Source organism: Acinonyx jubatus, chromosome C2, assembly GCF_027475565.1.
Source record: "Acinonyx jubatus isolate Ajub_Pintada_27869175 chromosome C2, VMU_Ajub_asm_v1.0, whole genome shotgun sequence".
In the NCBI taxonomy this organism is placed as follows: Eukaryota; Metazoa; Chordata; class Mammalia; order Carnivora; family Felidae; genus Acinonyx; species Acinonyx jubatus.
The window spans coordinates 84,266,501-84,287,561 of record NC_069384.1 but is presented as its reverse complement, the minus strand read 5'-3'; the positions used below and the strand labels follow the sequence as shown (position 1 = coordinate 84,287,561).

Genomic DNA, 21,061 nt, shown 5'->3' with positions numbered 1-21,061 from the left:
ATTTATATTTGGGGAGGAAAAACATGGATATACCATTATTTCTGGTATTTTGTTCAAAGGCTTGAACAGAGATTTGGGTAATTCATTGTTCCCACCTTCTGACCTTTCATTGTCATTGCTTCTATAGAAACACTATCCAATAGAACTTTTCTGTTATGATGGAAATGTTCTGCTCTATCCTGTCCAATACAGTAGCCACTAGTTGCATGTGGCTATTAAGTATTTGAAATGTGACTAGTGTGACTGAGGAGCTGTATTTTTATTTTTATTTTTATTTTCATTGAAATTTAAATAACCACACGTGGGTAGTGGCTACCATATTGGACAATGCAGCAGCTTTATAGCATACCAAGCTTTTCTCCTCTCTCTATGAATAGCACTTGTTGAAATTTTACCTCTTTTTAAAGACCCTGCTTAAATACTACCCCTTTTATAAAGCCGTTATTGATTCTCCCACCTCAATATTCCCCCACGTGTCTCTTAATACATATAATTTTATACCTCTGATTGATTTCTGCCTTGTATTGTAATTATCTGCTCTACCCTACTACAGACTGCTTGAGGATAAGGATTATGTCCACCCAATGATAGGTTGTCTACCACAAATATTTGAGGAATTAAACTGAGTTGTAGATTTTATTGGGGGAGGAGTTATAATTTTTTAATACATGCTAATTAGGTACTGACACTTTTCATGCCCTCTTTTAAGAATGAATGTAGGAAAATCTGTATTATTTCCCTCTCTTGATTAATCTATTAGCACTGAGGTAGAAATACTAAAGAAAACTGTTATATTTTCTCCTCATCTTCATAGACAACAGCACAATGCTATGCATACAGGAAGAAGTCAGTAAATACTTCTTGAATCAGTGTACAAATGACTGAGAATTATTATCCAATTTTTAAATAACTTTGAAGTCCCTGAATCAAGGAAATATGCTTTTATTGGCTTCTAATGTTAGAAAAATTCCTTATAGAATATTCACATAAATTTTTACTCAAAAATAAACTCTAAAAACTGTTCTATGCCTTGGTTAGGATAGTAGTTACACAACCGTATGTGCTTGTCAAAACCCAGAACTGTACAGTTTAAGAGGATGAATTTTGCTGCATATAAATTATTTATGATGAATAAAAATACTGTGTACTTTAGTAATGCTTATAATTTTAAGTAGCTATTTAGCATTGGAGTATTAAATCAATGATATTTATTTAATACATGTTACTAATTTTATTCAATTATGTGTTTCTGTGGTGCTATATTACACCTAGTTGACTTCTGAGGAATAGTGAGGTGATCTAAGACAAGTGTTCTATGATTAAAAAAGCACTAGATGTGGATGGAGTTACACCTTATTTTAAAAACCAAATTCTTCCACTTACTAATTTGAAATACTAGTAATAATTACCACATTATGTTTTATATCAGCTTATACTTGCTGAATACATGCTGGATACGCTCTGTTCTCAGGACTCTATTAAAGTTAAGTCAATCCTCTGACAAGCCTATAAAGTTGGTATTATCCCCACTTTAAAGATGAGGAAACAGAAAGATTCAGTAACTTGCCCAAAGTCACACAGCATTTAAGTGGCACCTGGCCATCATACATTCTCCATATTTTTCGGTGTATCTGACGATTAGCATGGTAGAGTCAGGAGACAGGTTTAAGCATTACACATGGGCTCTTACCAATATTATCATATTTGAACATGTATTCTCTTCAATAAAAGGAAGATAATATTATTTTCTTCCAGTCTCACAAGGAAGGCTGCTCTGATGGTCAAATGAGACATTAATATGGAGATGCGATTACCCATTTTAGGAATTGTGCCGAGTACTTATGCTTGGTGTTTTAAGTTAAGGTTGGGGTGCCTTTTTGTGTATTGGGAAACACACTGATCTCAAGTATGCTTCATTTGCTGACAAGAGATCCTCCTCACTTCCATTTTCATAATTAGTAATGACTGTACTTGAGGAAATCAGGGAAAGGGAACAATAAAGATTTTAGCCTCCTGTCACTTAAGTATATAAGAAAGACCTTTGGGTCATTTTTCCTTTTTGAAAAATCTGGGAAAGAAAAAAAAAAGTAGAAGAGATGAGAAGGGAAGGAACTGGAGGTTGAAGGAAAAAGTGGGAGAATCTCCCAGAGCTCACCAAAAAACACAATTCAACCAAGAAGAACCATTCTAGCACTTTCCTTTACCCTTTGACTCCTTCCATTCACTCAGCTGGGTACTATCAGAGTCGCAAAATATTAGCCACTGGATGGATTTCTAATGTAAAACTTTTAAAAAGAGTAATAAAATATTTCAATATCAGAGCACTTAGAAATTCTCATTTCCAGAATATACATGGAGTATGTGGGGGTGGGGGGTTTGAATGAAGTTAAATTATTCTACCTAGTATTATTTTAGACATTTTATATCTATTCAGTGTCTGTGAACAAATTACTTTAACAGGATGCATGTCCATGCACTTAAATTCATTAGTTTATAAATACCCAAAGTTATGTCCAAGCAGATTTATGAGTAATGATCAAACTGTACTAATTAGTACCGTCTACCAATGTATTGTACTCATTTCCGTTTCATAAAAGCAGTCATTCAGATGAATAAGAGCCAGTGGTTTAAGGAGTTCAGGATAGGTGGAGATCTTAAAGAAATTTAGCTAATTATAGTAAAATCTAAAATACTGTGCTTCTTCACACTTCTTGTAAACACAGTCTTCTGAGGATATTCAGAGTTTACTTTTTTTAAAGTGGGGTAAGGAGAAAAGTTTTCAGAGTCAGAATAAAATTGTTTTAGTTCTTTTGGTCAGTTAATATTAAGTATGATTCAAGTCTAAAGTTGACATTGGCCATTCCTTTTCATTGTGAAGAAGAAGAAGAAGAAGAAGAAGAAGAAGAAGAATAGCTTCCATTCCTTAAGTGTTTTTCCCCCATACAAATGTAATGCAGAGTAAATCCCTCTAACTACTGCAATCAGTAAACCCCTAAACCCTCATAGCAGCTTAATAAAAAAAAGAATCAGATAGCAGTGGAATCTGATATGGGTCATATGGCTCTTCCTTGTGGCTTTTCTCTAAGTGATGATTCAAGGAGACACCTTCTTTCCAACCTGCAACTTTGTCACCTCAAAGTCTCTTCTATATTTTGAATGGAATAGAGAGGACTTTTACCTGCCCCAACCTACAAGTGACATATCACTTCTGTTACATTCCATTGGTGAAACGTAGTCTTGTGAACTCAGCTAGATTCTAGGGGAACAGGGAAATGTAGTTTACCTCCATGGCAAGGAAAATGAAATGGGTAGTGAACCCATAATATTGCATCTGCCATAGCTAGACAGTGCTTTATATATATTGACTCATTTAATATGTACAAGAACACTAGAAAGTGAATGTTATTAACCTCACTTCATAGATGAAAAGCCAAAGATGCAAAAAGCTTAAACAAGTTGCCTAATTTTCACATAAATGGTGGAACCAAGATTCAAATACAGTCTGTCTTAAAAAAAAAACCACTATTAACAAATTAACATGCAAAAATATATGGGAAAAGGTTATGAAAAAAAGAAATAGAGCTAGTAACTTGGTTATGAGAAATGCTCAGGCTACATAATAACTAAAGAAATGGGAATTTAAGGGGGAAAATGTTTTAATTTGTGAAGTTAACAATAGCAACAAGAAGTTTAATGCTGTATCCAATGCTGACAAAGGCATGGTAGAAATAATTGAAAGGAAAGTCACCAAACTATTAATAGTAGTTGTTTTCTGTTGGTGGATTTATGGGTGATAGGTATCACGGATTTACCTTTAAAAATTATTGCATTTTATAAACATGTAAACACCTATGTACATGCATGTGGACACATGACATATAACTGCTTTGTAGAAATCCCAACTGGGGCTATGGCAGGGCACGACTCTGTGCATGTAAGTGAACATATTACTTTAAAGAAATATGGAGGCATGCATGGTCCTGAAAATTTCCACCATCTCAAAACAAACAAACAAAAAAAATGCACTGGTTTATTTCTGTGGCTTTTGGGATCTATCCTCTTTTTATACTCACTCCTGGAACTTGTGTCTCTTAAATTCATTTCTGAAAAGAAATATAGATTTTGGCAGTAATAAAGCTGTCAGAACATTGATGGAGAGATAATATCACATAATTAAGAAAGAAACTATCATGTGTTATCCAATAGTAAGATTAGTCATATGGAAAGCAATGTAAAGACTGCACATGCAGAATAAAGCAGATTTAAGAAGACAAATTCTGACAAAATGGACAGAAGGCTATGGGGGTGGGAGTCGTACAGAGGATGGAGGGTTTCATAATGCTTATGTTTCTGGCCATTTGGAGAAATACATTTCAACTCAACAACCAATTCAGATATTACTCTTTTAGCTAAAAAGGAAGACGCTAACCCCTCTCTCTTCCATCATGATAGCATGTCATAGAGCACAGACTCACTACACAGTTTTAATAAGACAAGTCACTTATGTTTTTTTTGTGTTAGAAAGAGCAAACTTTCGTGAAGATCATTTGGTGAATTTATGCTCCTTTAAGTGAATTTTGAGAGATTTCATTAGCACAGTCCAAAAATAATCTGTAAACAGTAAAGGGGTCCTGAATTAAAGTGGCCAAAGCAAATATAGACTAGCATAGAACCAAAATAATATAGGGAAAGTAAAATAAAGTCAAAGAAGATAGAAAATATAGCTCTATAACCTGGGAAAAAGAAAAATTTCATTTGAATAGTATTTCTCTGACTGAGGCACACGTAAGGTTTTAACTTTAAGGCCCATTCACCAAATCTAGTTTGCCTTGCTAACTTCATATGATTTCTCAAAAGTAAGATTCCAGGTTTACATTAGTCAAAGAAACAATTAACAATGGTTATTTTTGTAACATGACCAGTTATTAGAGCAGCATTTTTATATTTTAATGCAACACTTCCCCACATACAATTTATAAAGTACTGATTCTGAGTAAGAGTAATAAGATATTATACAAGTAAAGATCCTGTGCTGGGTGAAACAAATGATAAAAAGATGTATCAATGACAAAATTTATTAGAGCCTGCAGTGGGTATAAGGAAGAAGGAAATATAATGTTCAGCATTTCACCAGTGAACCCTTGTTTGGCCATGAAACATGTTGAGGGGCCATTGTCTTTTGGGTCATGTTTTGGAGACAATGATTTGGCACCACTTCTCTTCACCAAGAGAGACCTTTCTCTTTAGTTGTGAAAGGGAGAATAATGCAGTGGTTTGGAGAGTGGGTTTTGGACCAGACTGCTGGCATTTAAACTCTGGGATTTGCTGTGGACCCTTGGAAAAATTACTTGACCTCTCCTGGTTTCAATTTCTTTATCTCTAGGGTGGGCAAAACAGTAGTACCTAGTGAAGACAAAGTTATTGTGAGCATTACATAACTTGACACACTTGGAGTACCTAGGACACCTTCTAGCATATGATAAATTCTCAATATTAGCTCTTGACTGCTACAGCAAATAAGCACTTGCACCAAATATCCTTCTTTATGAGGACAACTCCATATCTATTTGGGGGTATGCTATACAAGACACGTTCTTTATTTTTGTAGAGGTTTTTCCTGAAGACTTCAAATGATAAGCCCATTTTTAAAAAGTCTAAAATTTGTGATTAAAACCAGAGAGATTTCTTTTTTTCTAGCTTAAAAACATGACCATTTGAACTTTTGTTTTTCCTCTTTAGACCCTAATTCTCGTCATTTTGCAGTGGTATAATGACAAATGAGGTTGCTTCACCATCAGGGCTCTCAGAATGACCAGAACCTTCTACTGAGGAATAGGTCTTAAATTTCACATCCATGAATAGCCAGAACCCTAAGGTTTGTTTAGTGCTTCATAATGCTGACAATATGTTTTCACATGCATAAGAATGTGGTTCTTCCTATACCATGTTCCTTTAGTCCAGGCTGCCTTCTTGCCCCCACCAGTAGGTTTAGCTTTATGTTCAACCCCAAGCAGGAAGCATGAATTATTTATTATTCATTTATGTAAATCTATCTCATTCCTTATGCAGGATTTCCAATAGATAACAAGAATTCGACTCACTATTCACGTCGGCTTTGATACTCATCACCCCACCTCCCCCAGCAGATGACCCACTGCTCTGGCACCCAGTAGCTGGATCTCACCTACTTGGTCCAGCTCCCTCCTACAGAGCCCACCCTGGCACCACCTACATCCTGTTTTGTGGCCCCAAAGTCCTTCATTTCAACTCCTAGGTCCCAGATAACCAGATCTACATCACAATCTGTTTTAAGGAATCCTTGATCAAACACTCTTTTATAGAGCCTCTTGAGGCAAAAATAAGGAAAACAATATATGATGATGGATAGTATTTTCAAGGAGTCATAGTAATTTCCATATTCACATCCCTCAAAAAGAAAAATGTAACAATATTGAATTTATGGGAAGGACAATGCTTGCAACTTTTTTGTGGGAAGTATTTGTCCAAAAGTTTCCCCATTTTCTGTTTAATGTCACAACCAAAGAACTAAGTGTGATTTGTCCAATTAGTTCCTCCAATGAAACAATGGATGTCATTATTGTCAATCAAAAATTGCCAGAGTGCCTCCACATGTCTTTGAAGCAAATATCCAGTTTATTTACAATTTAGAGAATATACATATACTTAGACTTAGGCAAAAGAAGAAAATAGGGACCTGAAACTGTTATCCAATGTCTGAATTGTATACACTAATGAGTTTTTTGACTGATTTATTCAGATTTTCCCATCTTAAGAATTCTAACACCCTTAAAACACAGATTAATTTTTCTGATACTTAACCTGTTCCCTCAGCTCCCCTAAATAATACTGCCCAATTTTTTTTACCTTTTTTATTGTGGTAAGATCTATATAACATAAAATTTGCAATTTTAACTTTTTTTTAAATGTCAAGTTATACAGTGTAGTCTTGGCTTCAAAAGTAGATTGCCATGATTCATCACTGAAATACAAAACCCAGTGCTAATCCCAACAAGTGCCCTCCTCAATGCCCATCACCCATTTACCCCATCCCTGTCAACCCTCAGTTTGATCTCTGTATTTAAGAGTCTCTTATAGTTTGGGGTGCCTGGCAGGCTTAGTTGGTTAAGTGTCCAACTTCAGCTCAGATCATGATCTCACAGTTCATGAGTTCGAACCCCATGTCAGGCTGTGTGCTGACAGCTCAGGGCCTGGACCTTGCTTCAGATTCTGTGTCTCCCTCTCTCTCTGCCTCTACGCCACTCATGCTCTATCTCTCTCTCTCTGTCTCTGAAAAATAAACATTAAAAAAAATTTTTTTAAAGAGTCTCTTATGGTTTGCCTCTCTCTCTGATGGTATCTTATTTTTCCTTCCCTTCCTCTGTGGTCTTCTGTTAAGTTCCTCAAATTCCACATATGAGTGAAATCATATGATATCTGTCTTTCTCTGACTTATTTCACTTAGCATAATACCCTCCAGTTCCATCCACGTTGTTGCAAATGGCAAGATTTCATTCTTTTTCATCTCCAACTAGTATTCCATTGTGTATATACACCACATCTTTTTTATCCATTCATCCCGTTGATGGACTATATAATTCATCAGCATTAATTACATTCACAATGTTGTGTAACCAGCACTACTATCTATTTCCAAAACTTTTTCATTACCCTAAATAGAAACTCTACCTGTTAAACATTAACTCCCTAGTTTCTCCTCTTTCCCTCCTAGTCCTTGGTAACTTCTATTCTACTTCCTGTCTCTACAAATTTGCCTATTCTAGATATTTCATATAAGTGGAATCATACAATATTTATACTTTTGTGTCTAGTTTATTTCACCAAGCATAATGTGTTCAAGGTTCATCCATGTTGTAGTATATATCAGAATTTTATTCCTCTTTATGATCAAATAATATTCCATTGAATGTACATACCATATTCTGTTTATCCTTTCATCTGTTGATGGACACTTGGGTTGTTTCAACTATTTGGCTATTGTGAATAATACTGCAGTGCATACAAGTATGTGAATCCTGTTTGGAGCAGAATTGCTGTATAATGTGCTTTATCTTTTTGAGGACCCTCTAAACTGGTTTCCATAGCCACTGTACCACTTTACATTCTTACCAGCAGCATATGAGAGTTCAAACTTATTTTGTGTGAGTCCTCCAACTTTGTTCTTATTTTTCCAGGTTGTTTTTGCTATTCTGGGTCCCTTGCAATTCTATATGAATTTGAGAATTGGCTTTCCCATTTCTGGGGGAAAAAAGGCTGTTAGAATTTCTATGCAAATTGCATTGAATCTATAAATAGTTTTGAATAGTATTGACATCTTAACAATTTTAAGGCTTTTTATCCATGAGCATGAGATGTCTTTCCATTTATTTACATCTTTAATTTCTTCCAGCAATGTTTTGTAGTTTTCAGTGTAGAAGTCTTTTACCTTCTTGGTTAAATTTATTGCTAGGTCTTTTATTCTTTTAGGTACTATTGTAAATGGAATTGCCTCCTTAATTTTCTTTTCAGATTGTTCATTTTTGCCATATATAAGCAACTAATTTTGTTGGTTGATCTTATATTCTACAACTTTGTCAAACTTGTTTATTAGCTGTAGTAGTTTTCTTTTTATTTTTTGTGATTTTCTATACGTAGGATCGTGTCATCTGTCAATGGAGATAGTTTTATTTTATTTTCCCTCTTTGAGTTTCTTTTTTCTTGTATAATTTCTCTGGTTAGAATTTCCTAATACAGGGTTGAATAGCAGGGCATTCTTATCTTGTTCATATCTTTAGGGAGAAAAGTTTTAGTCGTTTACCGCTGAATATATTGGCCATTGGTGCTTTCATTAATGCCCTTTGTCATGTTGAGGAAGTTCCCTTCACTTCCTAGTTTTTGAGTTGTTTTAATACTGGAAGGATTTTGGATATTATAATGTCTTGAGTGGATAAAAACTATTGTAAAACAACTCTTTGCCTCATGTCTGGGTCTCTTGTAGTAGTGAAACTTCTGCATCATTTTTTATCTAGCAGGACCAAAATTAGGCTGGGTAAAAGGAAGGAATCACTCTGATTCTGTCAAGTATCTGGTATAAAATCTTTGCTTCTAGCCTGAACAGTTCTGTTTTTTTATGTCATGATTTATGCCACTTCTGCCTATGGATCTAGATGACACATTTGTGCTGGCCCTCCAATGGGAACTGAGTCTCTTGACTCACCAAAGATAGTCTCCAATCTCAGCTCTTCCTACTCAATCAACAGTTTCTACGTTAATGACTTGTTCCCTCTATCCCCAGGCTGTGGCCCTTGCTCAGTGTCTCATGATCTACCAAACCTTAAGTGAGCCTCTCAACATCTCTTGTCAAGCCTCCCATCCTCCTACCCAAGCTTTCTGGGTATTCCTGAGGACTGGGCTGTTATGGTCACTTCTGACATTGAAAGCCTATCCCCACGGAGTTCTCAATGTCACGCATACATCACCACTTCCTAGTGTCTCTTCTGGGCTGATCCATGGGTAAACCTCAGCCCTCTTTGATTTTCACCAAAAAACCCACTCACATAAGGCATGTGTATGGAGCAAACTACACTGAAACTTTGAGGAGATGATTTGGGTTCATAACCCAGTAACATAACAAAGTAGAATATCAGATTTCACTATTCTTAAAAAATCTGCTCAGCCATTTGTACTGATTGGAGATCTTGTTTCCTATCATGTTGCGTATCCCCCTCTTACTTTCACTCCACTGCTTGCTTTGTTATGCAGAGCAGTTCAGTTCTTTTTAGTCTATTTTAAACTAGGTTCTGGTGTCCCATTGCTTATCAACAGACTCATTCTTCTACTGGGTCTCACCCTTCCTTCTTCGCTCCACTAAAAAGGGAAAAGAATAGCATAAAGATGTTTTGCTCTCCTCATATGAATTAAGCCACCTTTCTTCAAAAATGGAAAAGGCTACAGTCAGTTTGATTTTTAAATAACAGGGTTTCTCTCTCACGCACATACACATATGCATATAAAATACACTTTAAATACTTAAATACTTTTATATTAAAAGATAGGATATCATATATAGTACTCTAATACCATAATTCCCAAACTATGCACTATGCCCTAGTGACCTCACAGAGAGTACTGTAGGATATTTTCTATCTGGGGAGGAAATACAGACACAGTGCAAACTACCAGCTCTAGGTGGTCCGTAGCTTCAACATTAGATTGTTCTGCTTCCCATTTGGCGACCTCATGTCTTTGCAAAGCAGAGTTTTCTGTGCTTGCTTTGATAAAAAGCAAGTACCATACTAAAATCAATGTGGAACAGGAAATAGGAAAGATGGGAACCAATCTGATTCCAAAGATTGAGGAGTTTTATAGCAGCCAACAGGTGCACATGTCCCATTAGGAAGTAATTGTGATTATTCAAGAATAAAATAAAAATAGGGGTGCCTGGGTGGCTCAGTCAGTTGAGCACTGACTCTTAATATTGGCTCAGGTCATGATCTCACAGTCTTTCATATCAAGCCCCGTGTCAGGCTCCATGCTGGTCATGGAGCCTGATTAAGATTCTCTCTCTCCTTCTCCCTCTGCCCCTCTTCCCCCATTTGTGCTTTCCCTCTCTCTCTTAAAAAAAATAAATAAAAATGTATAAAAGAATAAAATAAAAATATTTTTCTTTTAATTTATGTGTAGTATTTTTTGCAAAGGCTGCGAAGTTGTTAAAACATAAATATTTATTAAGTTCTTTGGAACCTTACTGCTTAATAAATGAAACTATTAAATATTTCCTTTGGCCTAGTGGCACTGTGAAAAAAATACCAATAAGGTTTAGTGAACTCTGCCCTACTCCTTTATGTGTATAGACATATATGTATGTCTATATATGTATATATGTATATATGTATGTCTATATATGTATATATATATATACATATATATGTGTGTGTGTGTGTATATATATGTACATATATACACGCACACACTTAAAAAGCCCATATTTAATATTACGAAAAGGTAACTAGAGTAAATAATACAAACATCCAAAGAAATTATTACTATAAAATGCACTAATTACTTAGGACATGATTGTAATTATTATTACCTCCTTTTTAATGTAAATACCTGAAAAACTTTAAAAGATAGAAAAACTTTAAATCAGAAAGGTCTCAGGAAAAAGTCAAACACTGGTTAATTAAACTGTTCTAAAAAAAAAAAAGACACTCCAGTTAGTTAAATATTTCTCATTCACTAACCTGAATATTAATGAAAAATCCCATTTCCAGTCTTTCTGAAAATTTACTCAGAGACATGTTGGCCATTCTTCTGTCTCGGTAGGTACAATTTGCTAAATATAGTTCAATCTTCTTTGGGTGAGTAAGTAACTTAATAAGAAGTTGCTTAGGGTTGCTTGCTCAGGGTTACAAACATAGCAAGTGGCAAAACTGGCATCTGAAACTAGGCACTCATGCTCCAAGCACTTGAGTGATCGATGGGGTTTGGTAAGTTTAGGAAATACTGTGTGTTATATTTCACCTTAGAGACTCAATGACTGACTGAGAAATTGTGCAAGAAAGAAGTTTTTCAATTTAGTTTAGCTCTGTATTTCCAAATTCATTGACCCAACATCCTTTTTTACCTAACAGTTATGCTGTACCATTTAAGGGTGTGATCTCCAGAGTCAGGCTGTGGGATTCAAAGTCCAGTTCAACTGCTTAGCCATGTCATGCCACCTCTCAAATCCTCACTTCCCTCATCCATAAAATGGAAATAATGCTAATACCACTTGTGAGCATTCGATGAGAAAATTCATGTAAAGCACATACTAGGTGCTTAACAAATGTACTAAAATTGTTAGCATTCCTCAAAATTAGTGTTTGTAGAACATAATTGAACATGCCGTCGTGAACATTCAGACAAATGCATAAAAATGCATATGCAAGTGATTGCTGTAGGTCTATAACTTGCCGCTGAGAATACAAAATGTATCGTAAGACTTTCAGGTAGCTCGTGTTTGTGAGGAAGACGATTTGCAGTCCTGGCAGAGTTTGGAGTTTTCATTCAGGGATGAAAGGCCAGGCAGTGTTGTAGCCATTACGGGGATCTGCTGATGTCTCTCTAGATGTTTGTAGGCACACAGATGGTCTACGGAAGGATAAAGAGAAAGCTGGTACACAAAGGCAGATAAAGAAAAGGCAGAGAGAAAAGGGAGCACTGACTATTGCTGCTACTCTTAACCAGTCGGTGGAAAAAGAATATCTGTCTTTCCATTAATTTCACCTCTTTCCTCAACTTACAAAGAGGACAGATGCTTTTTGCAGTGATTACCATTCCCAAAGAAAAATAAGGCATGTTCTTTCTTTGAAACAAAAAGTAAAGAATTATGTAGGGAGAAAAATAGCAATTGGTTTTCTTCTAAAATCTATAGCTAGGTGAAATCATAAAAGAAGATAATATGAAGTAAATGCAGCAGACTTCGTTTAGGTTGGTGAATTAGTAAATCCTAAGGAAATATCAGACAACTAATATTGCCATTTCCATATGTTTGTATAGCTATTACTTTGCTACACAACCACATATCTTATATATTATTGAAGAACGTTCTCTAAACATCACTTTGATGCAGTCAATAATAATTTCATCACATTTACACAATAGACAAATGGAAGATTTTATTAATATTAATGTACTGTTGGGAAACAAATAGTTACACTTGACTCTAATGACTGTATAGATTTTTTTTTTGTCAAAAGGGAAATGGAATATTATGTTTTCTACAGTGTACATTGGCCACATGCTTTTTTATGATTAAGCTGTCTCTTCTATGCATTAGTCACACAATTTATACCTGGATAGTTTTGTATGGCTCATCAAGAAATCTTTATGCAACACAGCATTACATAAGTAGGCTGCCTGATATATTATTCCTTGTTGTAAAAATGTTTATCTTTCCTGAATGCGATGATGAGCATTTGATTCATTTGTTCATGTCTCTCTGCCGATGATTTATCAATGTCAATGATACTTAGAGGTCTGAGAGCAATTCATGTTGCTTCCAGTAAAGTTAGTATGGCAGCCCCATTGAAAGTATCCAGGGAAAACATTGCTTCTTATATGTTTAAGGTCACTTCCTCTGTGACTAAAACTCTAACAAGCCAATCTCAAGAGCTTATTGGACTTTTGTGAACAAATTGGAGCAAGAATATGAGCACCCACAAAAAAATATTTCCCCAGTTCAAGTGTTACATTTGTGCGAAATTAGCTAGCAGAGGCAGGATAAGCCATGGAAGCCGACCTCTATGCTTATCCTTTCCTCTTGAAGCATGAAATAGAAGTTCAATGTTTTATTTTGACACTACAGAACTTTAAAAGTACCATTTGTTGTGCAAATTAAAATATGTGATTTGAACTATGACATGTTTCTGAATTCATCAAAATCATCAGAGATTATGCCTCTGATAAGTCTCCCCTTTGATCAGATGAATCTTAAAACTTTGCTCTCGTTAAGTAGCTGCAGAAAAAAAAAGCCAGCTCTTTGAGCAGGTTGTCTGGCTGCCCGCCCCACTGATGGGAGGGAGGGGCTAAGCAGGCAGTGGGTAAAGCTTCTCACGGAAGGGCTGGGAAATATTAAATGGTGCTAGTGCTCAACGTGGATGGAACTGGAGAGTGTGATGCTAAGTGAAATAAGCCATACAGAGAAAGACAGATACCATATGGTTTCACTCTTATGTGGAGCCTGAGAAACTTAACAGAAACCCATGGGGGAGGGGAAGGAAAAAAAAAAAAAGAGGTTAGAGTGGGAGAGAGCCAAAGCATAAGAGACTGTTAAAAACTGAGAACAAACTGAGGATTGGTGGGGGTGGGAGGGAGGGGAGGGTGGGTGATGGGTATTGAGGAGGGCACCTTTTGGGATGAGCACTGGGTGTTGTATGGAAACCAATTTGACAATAAATTTCATATATTAAAAAAAAAATAAATGGTGCTAGTGCTAAGTACAACCTCACACAAGCAGAAATTGGAATTTGATGACATTACAAGGGGAGAAGACAGTGCTTGCACTGATTGTTTTTCCCCTGGGAAGTTGGTGTCACATGCAAACTATTGTGGAAGTATATTGATACCTATTCGATTTTCACTGGGAAAAAAGTATGCTTATTAAATTCTCCTGACCAGTAGATTTTTTAGCGTTCACTTTGCTAGAGCTGAAGAGATGTGAGCAATTGCTTTTACTCTCCCAAAAGATCAGTACATTTTGTGTCTTTTTCCTCTTTTCTTTGTTTCCTTCTTCCTTCATTCCTTCTTTCCTTCCTCTCTTTCTTTTTCTGCTGTGTGCTTCAAATTGCTTTTGCTTTAAAAATCCTCAAGGTATTTATTTCTGGGTTAGGGAAAGTTGGCTCCATGCAGAAATCAAAATACATCATTCTTAATTTCCAAAGCAATTGCATTTATCTGTAGGCAAATACATAGAAATCAGGTTTCTTTGACACTTAAAAAAAAATAAAGGGATAAAACATTCAAATAGCATAAAGGGCTCCTGTGGCACTGCATTGTTACAGCATATTAATACAGAACTCTTCAGAGTCTTAATTTCCTTGAGCAGCCCCTGTGAAATTTCATGCCAGAGAATGGGAAAGAAGGTTGGCAGCCAGAGAAGTAGATGCCAAATGGCTCCTCACTGGCAGTGGCATCTGGATGGGAGGTTGGCCTGTCTCCGGGACTCTTGGCCAACAGCACTGTTGTCTATACAGACGGCTGTGTATCTGTTCAAGAGTCCAACAACTGTGTGTGTGTATTTTGGTAAGCTATTATTTCTGGGCCAAAGATTTCCATGGCATTTTTGCATCTGTTGGCACCAATTCTATATTCAGTGCCTCCCCCCTTCCCACCCGCTGCTACATTTTAGTTTTCTGATCAAAATCGTCGCACATAAGTGGAAATGCATTAAGAGGAGAAAAATACATTTCTGGAGATTTTTTCTGATCCCACCAAGGATATATAGGTATGGCAGTGACATTATTCTAGATGGACTTTCTTCCTTCCTACCATCCATGAAAAATGTGAAAATTCCAATCTCAATGCAAAAATTTCCTTCATCCTTACAGGATTTAGATAGAAGCTAATTATAGAACTATCAGAAATCACTTTAATCATCAGAAATAAATGGACCATTAGGAAATTTAAAGTCAAGTTACTCTTTCGGTGTTTCCAGAGAAACAAAACTATTTTATAATTTTATAAACTGCAGTTACTGCAATATGATGCCAACAATTGCCACACATCCAGTCAACTAGCTTGTCAAAGTCCTGCCTTATTGTCAAGGCTACAGCCTCTCAAGCTTTTAAGATTTCTTTACCCCAAAGTAATTTGCTTTCACGTTAATGTAATTCAGCCAACATCTATCAAGTGGACTATTTATACAAAAGCTGTGGAATACAAAGTCAAATAAGATAACTGCCCCCAAAATTTTATACTTTTTTCCTTTTTTGATGAAGAAAATTGGGAACAGACTTTTAAACAAGTTACAAAAACACCAGGAAAAAGAAATTAAAGCTAAATAGAGGTCCAGATTACCATATGGCATATGCCAAGAGTGGGGCAATAAAGAAATAAACCCATTTTTATGCATATTTTACAGAAACATTCCAGTTGAGCTTAGTTTTTTTAAAGCTGGAGGGGTTTGTGGAAATCATATAATACAAAATTTTTCTATTTCTGATGAGGAGACTGGTGGCCAAAAAGAAGTAATTTGACCATGGTCACACAGTAATTAGTATGAGGAGACAGATCTTGTTCTATCAGTGCTACTCCTGGTAATTTTAGAGTTATGACATATTTAAAATGAAATTTGCAAGGAAATCCTTTAAAATGGCATGGCATAATATTGTAAGATAATCATAAACAGTGAACCAAGACTAGGGAATTGTTGTGTGATGAAAATGAGAGGTAGAATGAAGTTACTGCCATTATAGGCAATTAATTCTCCTTGGCTAGAGTGGCGAGGGCAGGACTCCCAGAAAGATCACTCAAAACCAGCCTGTAGATGCTGCAGTTAATCGCACAAAGAACAGCTGCTACAACTTTTCTCTCTCTGGCCTGTAGGCATCTCTATGCAGAAAGCAGGATGTACAGAAGCTTATAGATGATCACAATGTTACCTCCATCCTCCAGGTGATCATAGAGTCATAAAAAATGACCCCCACTCAGATACAGCAGTTTAGTGTTACCATTACCAATCTGGAAAAGACTGAGGGCTCCATAGTCTGAGGTAGGGCGTTACAAGTGTATAAATAGTCATATTAAGTCAAAGTTATATAAAATATGGTGTTGTCTATTTTGGGCACTATATCGGGTCCCTTTCCAACTTGGTAGTGAGCAAAATAATCCCGTTGTCCAAGTTAAACTAGGTAATTAACATCTGCTAGATTGGAGCCATGTCAAACTTGATCAACACACAAAATCAATTAAAAGAGGCTGTAGGATGCCCAGACCAGAAGGACTTCTCCATAACCTAAAAGAATGAGCAGATCTGACAGAAGAATGTGTCAATTAGAAAAGAGTTTGGTCAACTACAAAAACAGAAAATAAACAAAGAGGTATATATAGGCAGTGTCCATCCCATAACTATCCTAGACAAAGGTGCCCTGGTCCAAGGACCCACTACTGATCATACTTTTTTAGTTTCTGTATTTCCTGGTATTTTGGTGTCTGGGGCCTTGGGGACACTTCCCAGGGCTAGCTAATTCCTAGAGAGCAAACAACTCAAGGAGACTATACTTTCATATGCAAACCAACCTAATCAAAGCCCATACCCCTTAATCCCTCCTTTATCTAGCTTTTAGACTCTGGGCCACTATCCACCTGCCCTAATCACTCCAGGGCTCAGTACCAGACCCAAGAGATACCCCTAAACCCCAGAGCCTGCTGAAATTATTAAAACAAACCAATCCTAAACCTGCTTATCCTGCCTCTTCCATACCCTAAACAACCATAATAAAGGCCCTTGTTCATGTTTTTCCCTTGCTGCCTCTGCCTCCTGACCAACCCTAATCCCTCCCTGTGTGCTGCTCCCCCCTTGCATAGCATGCTATGCCTCCTATTTCTAGGGATCTTATTCCTTCATAACAGTCACTTCCATATCTGTGTGTCTTGCCCTACCTGATTAAAACAAATCCCAGGTACATTTTAAAACCATTACTCTGGTGCCAGTAGCAGTGAGCTAGCAAATCTCTACTCGTCTGAAATCGTTGAATAATCTAAACACATAGCCATCTCCTGCTGTTTCCTGTCCCTTCTTTTCCTTCTGTTCTAATTCAGCATCTCAGGTAGCATGTCTATAGGGACAGAAGATTCTGGATCAGTCCCTATCATATTTCTCCTTACAGACTAGTAAATTAGATTCCCAGGTTTCTGCATCAATCTTGTGAACTAGGTTAATGAGTCCATCCCTGAAAGATCTGCTCTTGATCAGACTGACATCAGTCTTGTGAGCCTGTATAGTGAAGGTCGTGTTCTATAGCCTTGCTTCTCAAGTATGGTTCTCAAACCATCAGCATCACCAGGTAGCCTATTAGAAATGCAGAATCACATCTCAGATGCTGTAGACTTACTGAACCAGATCTATATTTTAACAAGATCCTACATTTGTATGCAAATTAAAATTTGAGAGCACTACTCTAGAGCAGGGACAAGCAAACTTTTTCCAGAAAGGACAAATAGCAAATATTTTAGTTTTGCAAAATGTACAGTCTTTATTGCAAGTACTAAACTCTGCCATTTTCATAAGAAAGTAGCCATTGATAATATGAAAATAAGTAAACATGGCTATGTTTCAAAAACTTTTATGTATGGACAATGAAATTTGAATTTCGTATAATTTTCATGTCACAAAATATTTTTTAAATGTTTTTGAATCACCTAAAAATGTAAAAAGCATTCCTAGCTTGCAAGGCCTTAGAAAAATAGGTGGCAGGCCAGATTTTCCCACTGGCCATTGTTTTCCTATCCTTGTTCTGGATTATGAAAAATTCAGTAGGATCAAGTTGTTCTTTGAAGTGAGGCATTCCCTGTTGACCCACCCCAAAGTCCCATGTGCCAAGTAAGACTTTATACTTTAATTTAGTAAAGACTTCCCTCTTTAAATTACCAGAGATGCATTATTTTTTTTTGTTTTGAGCAAGCTTGATGAAATGTAATTCACTCCTTTAATAATTAAAATTTTTAATTAAGACCTTATAGAAACATAGGAATTCTAGAACATGGATGTAGAAGTTCACAGAATGAGCTACCTCCCTAATGGAACTGTTTAATAATCTGGAATATCAGTGTTTTAGTCAAACAGACCATTTCCAATTTATTTTATGTGGTTGCCTGGGTGATCTGACCATGAGAAGCAACGAGGAAGTGATAAACCAATGAACTGTCCTACAACCATGCACTCATATGCAACAAGAATGGTCCAAAGCTCACATAACAAAGTACAGACAGAAGTGCACAGAGTGCCTATTAGCTGATTTTTAATCCATGTTTATATGTGCCAAATGGCAGGAATATTCTGGTCTCTTGATTTTCTGTCACCATTTATGTAGCAGGATATCTGTTTGGAAGCAGGTCACAGTCACCAGTCAGCCCTGCCACCATCTAGTTCATCAGTCAGCCACAGAAATGGTCTGGCCACCTTCAATGGTTTTTTTTTTGTTTGTTTGTTTTGTTTTTTTTTTTTTCCAATGAGATAAGGCAATTGACCCTGCAATTCTAATAAGTAATATGAAGTGAGTTGGTGAATTCAGAATATCATTCTTACCATTTGAATTTTTAGATCTTTTTCTCTCTGATTGGATTACTTTTTAAAAAGTATTTCCAACATGATTCTTTAAGTAGTAACTTCAGATAACGCCAAAGGTCGCACGTGTGATACACTTCAGTTTCTAGACATCCACTTCACAATATTAGTTCTTTTAGTCTGAAAGAATTTTTACTTTATGCATTAAATCTTGCTACATAAGTTTTTAATTGTGTGTGTTTATCTCCAGTTCTAAATCCTGGATATATATCAGAATCAACTGGGGAATTTTTGAACATGCCAATGCCCACCAGGCTCCCCAAGACCAATAAAATGAGGATCTGGTGGAGAGTCCTGATATCTTTATTTTTTATTTTTTATTTTTTATTTTTTATTTTAGAGAGAGAGAGAGAGTGCAAGTGGGCAAGAGGGACAGAGGGCAAGGGGAGAGAGAGAATCTCAAGCAGGCTCCACACTGAGCATAGGGCTCTATCCCTTGACCCTAGGATCATGACCTGAGCCAAAATCAAGCGTCTGATGCTCAACTGACTGCGTCACCCAGGTGCCTCTTGATAATTTTATTTTAAAAAATTTCTTCCAGATTATTCCAGTGTGTGGTGGTTGAAAAAAAAAAACTGTTTTTGGTGATGACCAAACAAGAGTGATACACTTTAGTATTAAACATTGCTATTTTTTCTGAAAGTTTTATAATACACCCTTTTAAAATTTAAAAGTGAATTAGGTACACTATTAAAAGAAGAAATAATTGGGGCACCTGGGTGGCTCAGTCGGTTAAGCGTCTAACTTCAGCTCAGGTTATGATCTCACAGTTTGTGGGTTCGAGTCCCACATCTGACTCTGCGCTGACGGCTCAGAGTCTGGAGCCTATTTTGGATTCTTTGTCTCCCTCTCTCTCTGCCCCTCCCCTGCTCATTCTCTGTTGCTCCTGGTCCCTCAAAAATAAATAAACGTTAAAAATTTTTTAAAAAGGAGAAAAGAATCATTCTGACTCTTTGTGAAAACTACTTCCAACATTTTCTTAGGAGTAGTATACATACAACTAAAACTGTAAGCCTCCTTTATTTTTTTAACCTAAATAAATTGGCTTTAGGTATTGATTAAATGGGATCTAATAAGTACATACTCCCTAATGTCCTCGAAATATGACAGTTTTATTACTTCTCAACAGTGTTTCAAAAACTATAATTGCATCATACTGTCTCTCTGTGTTCTTTTGTCACTTTCATTCTCTGTTAGATGGCTAATATCAAAATAAATACATACTAAATTACCAAAATGCATTTGTTCTGATGTTATTTTTATTTTTGTTGTTCGTGCTTTACTATTTCAGTTCTACAGAATATGAGATTCTTCTAAGTAAACATGACACAGATCTGTCTCTACCATCACCCCAGAAGTTTCTGAAGACATTATTACAGAGATTTGGAGGGAAATAGGCCACCCTCTTCTAGCCTCTGCCCCGCCCCATCAATTCTGACTTTTGTGCCTCTGAGAAGCGGCTAAATAACTCAAAGTAGCACCTTGGGATATCTACTATCCAGGCACACTATTCATCTTTTCTCAGTTCTCACTCAGGGATAAATGAGCATTAAGTTTTGTTTTGTTTATTTGGAGTGTGCAAAGGAAAAAAAAAGATCATTAGTTGTTCTTAAAACATTTTTATGTGAAACAAACTGAAGGTACTTGGACTATTCAAATTTTAAACGGTTGTGTTAATAATAATTGTTCATTATTGAGCACTTTCATGCTAGACACTGTGCTAGGGTGCTTTACCTACATTATCTCATTTAATCCCCACAATAACACTATTATATAGACTGGAAATGCTCCCATTTTACATTGAGAAGCTGAAAAATTAGGTTAAATAACTTACCCAAACTCACACAGCTACCTCAGTAGGACCAAAGTTTGAAAGTAGATCTTTGGGATTCCAAAACAACCCTGACCATTCCCTGCATAATCCAAAACTACAGTGAAGTCAATGGTTCCCTTTACTATGACCTAAAGGAGAGAGAGAGAGACTGGGTTCTTCCCATAACTCACACTTTGTCTAGGCACATAATTTGACTCTTGGTTAATAATCAGTCAGCTCAAACAGGTATCGCTTTCTGACCAATCTGTTCGTAACTCAATTCAAGAAAAGCGGTCAAGCTGGCCACAGTTTTGAATAGCTGCCTCAGGAAGATGGTCATTTCAGTTTGGGATGGAGACACATGGTTGGGAGAAATCACGCTGCCAGTGTTTCAGGAAAATATT

General features: G+C 36.4%; 1 long non-coding RNA gene across 1 annotated transcript in view; it reads right to left on the bottom strand.

Moving 5' to 3' along the window:
* Positions 1-20,100: 20,100 nt before the first annotated feature.
* The window catches only part of LOC113599870 (uncharacterized), a 12,837-nt gene continuing 11,876 nt past the window's right edge, over positions 20,101-21,061 (bottom strand). The window contains exon 2 of the long non-coding RNA XR_008297791.1: positions 20,101-21,061. This exon is cut by the window's right edge and continues 5 nt beyond it. This is a non-coding gene — a long non-coding RNA (uncharacterized LOC113599870).